Source organism: Silurus meridionalis, chromosome 15 (genome assembly GCF_014805685.1).
Source record: "Silurus meridionalis isolate SWU-2019-XX chromosome 15, ASM1480568v1, whole genome shotgun sequence".
In the NCBI taxonomy this organism is placed as follows: Eukaryota; Metazoa; Chordata; class Actinopteri; order Siluriformes; family Siluridae; genus Silurus; species Silurus meridionalis.
Genome location: NC_060898.1, coordinates 160,001 through 167,500, shown reverse-complemented (window position 1 = coordinate 167,500; position 7,500 = coordinate 160,001). Strand labels below are relative to the sequence as shown.

The following is a 7,500-nucleotide window of genomic DNA, read 5'->3' as shown; positions in this document are numbered from 1 at the left end:
TGAGAAGATGTTGTGAGGTGAGGTTGTGAGGAGATGTGAGGTGAGGTTGTGAGGAGATGTTGTGAGGTTGTGAGTGGTTGTGAGGTGAGTTGAGGTTGTGAGATGTTGTGAGGTTGTGAGGAGATGATGTGAGGTTGTGACGAGATGTTGTGAGTTTGTGAGGTGAGGTTGTGAGGAGATGTTGTGAGGTTGTGAGGAGATGTTGTGAGGTTGTGAGGAGATGTTGTGAGGTTTTGAGGTGAGGTTGTGAGGAGATGTTGTGAGGTTGTGAGATGAGGTTGTGGGGAGATGTGAGGTAAGGTTGTGAGGAGATGTTGTGAGGTTGTGAGGAGATGTTGTGAGGTTGTGAGGAGATGTTGTGAGGTGAGGTTGTAAGCACTCATACTGTTAAGAGTGAACTCAGTGCCTTGATATGAAATGGATCTTTTCTTCCTGTAATGGAGTGAGAAAACACGCTCTGTATTCTTTCACCCGTTTACTGATTACAGCACTTTCTGCTCCTCACTCATAGGAGTACACCATCTCCTCACTCATACACCATCTGATTTTACCTCCACAAACCTCCACCAAAACACCCTCACTACCTAAACACCAGAGTCCTAATCCTGAGTCCTGAGTGGAACAGAGCCAAATAAAACTCTGTGTGTGTGTGTGTGTGTGTGTGTGTGTGTGTGTGTGTGTGTGTGTGTGTGTGTGTGTGAGAGAGAGAGAGAGAGAGACACCACATTTTGATGAAGATGAATATTTAGTAATGCAGCATCACTAATCTTTATGAAGATTAATATTTGCACTCTTCTTCATGCTTCAGGGTTTTTATTATTATTAGTTTGTTATTAACACTTTATTACACAATGATTTATAATTAATCACATCTCTAAAATTGTATTCAGTTTAAATCTTATCAAATCCAAACTTCTTCCATAAAATTAAACTTCAGGAGTGGTTAAAATTATAATTGATTTATTTTATTGCTGAACTGCTCCAGGTGTGGGGAGCAACCTGAGGATCCTGATCAACTTAATGAACATATTGATTGAAATTATAAATGAATTTATTGAATTAACAGTTTGATACATTTCTATTTTGTAAATTAACAATTTATACTTTAATTTTCTTCATTACTCTTTGTAAAAAGTGAGAGGATTTATGATTTCTAAAGCACACAGCAATGAGGCCTCTGAAACTTTTACACTTGAACGTGTCACAAATCCCAGAAGAAATTATGTATTTTTCTACAGAAAATGTAAATCTATTTCAGTACTGAAGATCAAAAGCAAATTATAACATATAAAAAAATATATATATATTGTCTCTCAATTATTTGGGGGGGGGGTCGTTAGTCTATCGCCCCCTGGTGGTCTGTGTTCTTAGGCAGGGTTTAAGTGCTGGTGTCCGTGGTTTAGTGGGGTATTACAGAAGTGTGTTTTACTGGGGTATTTCAGATGTTTCAGAAGCATGTTTTACGGTATACCGGATTCCACCACGTGTGACAGTAATGCCCCTGAGCACACTGTGAGGGTTTTAATAACTACACTGTGAAGGCTTTAATAACTACACTGTGAGGGTATGAGGAGTTTAATAACTACACTGTGTGGGGTTTAGTAACTACACAGAGGGTTTTAATAACTACAATGTGAAGGCTTAAATAACTACACTGTGAGGGGCTTAATAACTACACTGTGAGGGTATGATGAGTTTAATAACTACACTGTGTGGGGTTTAGTAACTACACTGTGAGGGTATGAGGAGTTTATTAACTACACTTGTGGGATTTAGTAACTACACTGTGAGGGGATGAGGGTTTTAAAAACTACACTGTGAGGATATGAGGAGTTTAATAACTACACTGAGGGGTTTAATAACTACACTGTGAGGGGTTTACTAACTACACTGAGGGGTTTAATAACTACACTGAGAGTGTGAGGGGATTAATAACAACACTGTGGGGGGATTAATAACAACACTGAGGGGTTTAATAACTACACTGTGAGGTGAATAATAACTATACTGTGAGGGGATAAATAACTACACTGTGTGGGGTTTAGTAACTACACTGTGAGGGTATGAGGAGTTTATTAACTACACTGTGTGGGATTTAGTAACTACACTGTGAGGGGATGAGGGTTTTAAAAACTACACTGTGAGGGGATGAGGAGTTTAATAACTACACTGAGGGGTTTAATAACTACACTGTGAGGGTATGAGGAGTTTAATAACTACACTGTGTGGGGTTTAGTAACTACACTGTGAGGGTATGAGGAGTTTATTAACTACACTTGTGGGATTTAGTAACTACACTGTGAGGGGATGAGGGTTTTAAAAACTACACTGTGAGGATTGATAACTACACTGTGAGGGGTTTAATAACTACACTGAGGGGTTTAATAACTACACTGTGAGGGGTTTACTAACTACACTGAGGGGTTTAATAACTACACTGAGAGTGTGAGGGGATTAATAACAACACTGTGGGGGGATTAATAACAACACTGAGGGGTTTAATAACTACACTGTGAGGTGAATAATAACTATACTGTGAGGGGATAAATAACTACACTGTGAAGGGTTTAGTAACTACACTGTGATTGGATTAATAACTACACTGTGATGGGATAAATAACTACACTGTGAGGGGTTTAATAACTACACTGAGGGGATTAATAAATACACTGTGAGGGGATTAATAACTACACTGAGGGGATTAATAACTACACTCTGAGGGGTTTAGTAACTACACTGAGGGAATGAGAATTTTAAAAACTACAATGTAAGGGTATGAGAAGTTTAATAACTACACTGAAGGGTTCAATAACTACACTGGGGGTTTAATAACTACACTGAAGGGTTCAATAACTACACTGAAGGGTTCAATAACTACACTGAGGGGTTTAATAACTACATTGTGAGGGGTGTGATGGGATCAATAACTACACTGTGAGGGGATTAATAACTACACTGAGGGGTTTAATAACAACCCTGTGAGGGGATTAATAACTACACTGTGAGGGGTGTGAGGAGATCAATAACTACACTGTGACGGGATTAATAACTACACTGTGAGGGGATTAATAACTACACTGTGAGGGGATTAATAACTACACTGAGGGGTTTAATAACTACACTGTGATTAGATTAATAACTACACAGTGATTAGATTAATAACTACACTGTGAGGGAACTAATAACTACACTGTGAGGGGATTAATAACTACACTGTGATTGGATTAATAACTACACTGTGTGGCTATTAATAACTACACTGTGAGGGGATTAATAACTACATTGTGAGGGAATTAATAACTACACTGTGAGGGGATTAATAACTACACTGTGAGGGTATGAGGAGTTTATTAACTACACTGTGATTGGATTAATAACTACACTGTGAGGGGATTAATAACTACACTGAGAAGATTAATAACTACACTGTGATGGATTAATAACTACACTGTGATTGGATTAATAACTACACTGTGAGGGGATTAATAACTACACTGAGAAGATTAATAACTACACTGTGAGGGGATTAATAACTACACTGTGAAGGATTAATAACTACACTGTGAGGGGTTTAATAACTACACTGTGAGGGGATTAATAACTACACTGAGGGGTTTAATAACTACACTGTGAGGGAATTAATAACTACATTGTGAGGGAATTAATAACTACACTGTGAGGGGATTAATAACTACACTGTAAGAGGATTAATAACTACACTGTGATTGGATTAATAACTACACTGTGAGGGGATTAATAACTACACTGAGAAGATTAATAACTACACTGGGAGGGGATTAATAACTACACTGTAAGGGATTAATAACTACACTGTGATTGGATTAATAACTACACTGTGACAGGATTAATAACTACACTGTGAGGGAATTCATAACTACACTGTGAGGGGATTAATAACTACACTGTGAGAGGATTAATAACTACACTGTGAGGGGATTAATAACTACACTGTGATTGGATTAATAACTACACTGTGAGGGGTTTAATAACTACACTGTGAGGGGATTAATAACTACACTGTGAGGGGATTAATAACTACACTGTAAGGGGATTAATAACTACACTGTGCAGGGATTAATAACTACACTGTGAGAGGATTGATAACTACACTGTGAGGGGATTAATAACCACACTGTAATTGGATTAATAACTACACTGTAAGGGGATTAATAACTACACTGTGAGGGGATTAATAACTACACTGTGAGGGGTTTAATAACTACACTGTGAGAGGATTAATAACTACACTGAGGGGTTTAATAACTACACTGTGATTGGATTAATAACTACAGTGTGACGGGATTAATAACTACACTGTGATTGGATTAATAACTACACTGTGAGGGAATTAATAACTACACTGTGAGGGGATTAATAACTACACTGTGAGGGGATTAATAACTACACTGTGAGGGGATTAATAACTACACTGAGGGGTTTAATAACTACACTGTGATTAGATTAATAACTACACTGTGAGGGAACTAATAACTACACTGTGAGGGGATTAATAACTACACTGTGAGGGGATTAATAACTACACTGTGATTGGATTAATAACTACACAGTGTGGGGATTAATAACTACACTGTGAGGGGATTAATAACTACATTGTGAGGGAATTAATAACTACACTGTGAGGGGATTAATAACTACACTGTACGAGGATTAATAACTACACTGTGATTGGATTAATAACTACACTGTGAGGGGATTAATAACTACACTGTGATTGGATTAATAACTACACTGTAAAGGGGGTTAATAACTACACTGTGATTGGATTAATAACTACACTGAGGGGTTTAATAACTACACTGTGAGGGGATTACTAACTACACTGTGAGGGAATTAATAACTACACTGTGCAGGGATTAATAACTACACTGTGAGAGGATTGATAACTACACTGTGAGGGGATTAATAACTACACTGTGTTTGGATTAATAACTACACTGTGAGGGGATTAATAACTACACTGTGATTGGATTAATAACTACACTGTCAGGGGATTAATAACTACACTGTGAGGGGATTAATAACTACACTGTGAGGGGTTTAATAACTACACTGTGAGAGGATTAATAACTACACTGTGAGGGGATTAATAACTACACTGTAATTGGATTAATAACTACAGTGTGATGGGATTAATAACTACACTGTGATTGGATTAATAACTACACTGTGAGGGAATTAATAACTACTCTGTGAGGGGATTAATAACTACACTGTGATTGGATTAATAACTACACTGTGAGGGGATTAATAACTACACTGTGAGGGGATTAATAACTACACTGTGTGGGAATTATCAACTACACTGTGAGGGGATTAATAACTACACTGAGGGGATTAATAACTACACAGTGAGGGGATTAATAACTACACTGTGAGGGGATTAAAACCTACACTGTGAGGGAATTAATAACTACACTGTGATTAGATTAATAACTACACTGCAAGGGGATTAATAACTACACTGTGAGGGGATTAATAACTACACTGTGAGGGGTTTAATAACTACACTCTGTGAGGGGTTTAATAACTACACTGTGAGGGGATTAATAACTACACTGTGATTGGATTAATAACTACACTGTGAGGGGATTAATAACTACACTGTGATTGGATTAATAACTCCACTGTGAGGGGTTTAATAACTACACTATGAGGGGATTAATAACTACACTGTGAGGGGATTAATAACTACACTGTGAGGGGTTTAATAACTACACTGTGAGGATTAATAACTACACTGTGAGGGATTAATACCTACACTGTGAGGGGTTTAATAACTACACTGTGAGGGGATTAATACCTACAATGTGAGGGGTTTAATAACTACACTGTGAGGGGTTTAATAACTACACTGTGAGGGGTTTAATAACTACACTGTGAGGGGATTAATAACTACACTGTGAGGGGATTAATACCTACACTGTGAGGGGATTAATACCTACACTGTGAGGGGATTAATAACTACACTGTGAGGGGTTTAATAACTACACTGTGATTGGATTAATAACTACACTGTGATTGGATTAATAACTACACTGTGAGGGGTTTAATAACTACACTGTGAGGGGTTTAATAACTACACTGTGATTGGATTAATAACTACACTGTGATTGGATTAATAACTACACTGTGAGGGGTTTAATAACTACACTATGAGGGGATTAATAACTACACTGTGAGGGGATTAATAACTACACTGTGAGGGGTTTAATAACTACACTGTGAGGGGATTAATAACTACACTGTGAGGGGATTAATACCTACACTGTGAGGGGTTTAATAACTACACTGTGAGGGGATTAATAACTACAATGTGAGGGGTTTAATAACTACACTGTGAGGGGTTTAATAACTACACTGTGAGGGGATTAATAACTACACTGTGAGGGGTTTAATAATTACACTGTGAGGGGATTAATAACTACACTGTGAGGGGATTAATACCTACACTGTGAGGGGATTAATACCTACACTGTGAGGGGATTAATAACTACACTGTGATTGGATTAATAACTACACTGTGATTGGATTAATAACTCCACTGTGAGGGGTTTAATAACTACACTGTGAGGGTTTTAATAACTACACTGTGATTGGATTAATAACTACACTGTGAGGGGATTAATAACTACACTGTGAGGGGTTTAATAACTACACTGTGAGGGGATTAATAACTCCACTGTGATTGGATTAATAACTACACTGTAATTGGATTAATAACTACACTGTGAGGGGATTAATAACTACACTGTGAGGGGATTAATAACTACACTCTGTGAGGGGTTTAATAACTACACTGTGAGGGGATTAATAACTACACTGTGATTGGATTAATAACTACACTGTGAGGGATTAATAACTACACTGTGATTGGATTAATAACTCCACTGTGAGGGGTTTAATAACTACACTGTGAGGGATTAATAACTACACTGTGAGGGGATTAATAACTACACTGTGAGGGGTTTAATAACTACACTGTGAGGGGATTAATAACTACACTGTGAGGGGATTAATACCTACACTGTGAGGGGTTTAATAACTACACTGTGAGGGGATTAATAACTACACTGTGAGGGGTTTAATAACTACACTGTGAGGGGTTTAATAACTACACTGTGAGGGGTTTAATAACTACACTGTGAGGGGTTAATAACTACACTGTGAGGATTAATAACCACACTGTGAGGGGATTAATAACTACACTGTGAGGGGTTTAATAACTACACTGTGAGGGATTAATAACTACACTGTGAGGGATTAATAACTACACTGTGAGGGGTTTAATAACTACACTGTGAGGGGATTAATAACTACACTGTGAGGATTAATAACTACACTGTGAGGGGTTTAATAACTACACTGTGAGGGGTTTAATAACTACACTGTGAGGGGTTTAATAACTACACTGTGAGGATTAATAACTACACTGTGAGGATTAATAACTACACTGTGAGG

At 37.6% G+C, this 7,500-nt stretch overlaps 1 protein-coding gene across 1 annotated transcript in view; it reads left to right on the top strand.

Moving 5' to 3' along the window:
* Positions 1-1,300, top strand: part of galnt10 (UDP-N-acetyl-alpha-D-galactosamine:polypeptide N-acetylgalactosaminyltransferase 10 (GalNAc-T10)) — an 8,564-nt gene extending 7,264 nt beyond the window's left edge. The window contains exons 12-13 of the mRNA XM_046867295.1: positions 1-66; positions 301-1,300. The exon at positions 1-66 is cut by the window's left edge and continues 537 nt beyond it. The gene's annotated coding sequence lies outside the window, so the exon portion shown is untranslated. The remainder of the gene's footprint in view (positions 67-300) is intronic.
* Positions 1,301-7,500: the final 6,200 nt, after the last annotated feature.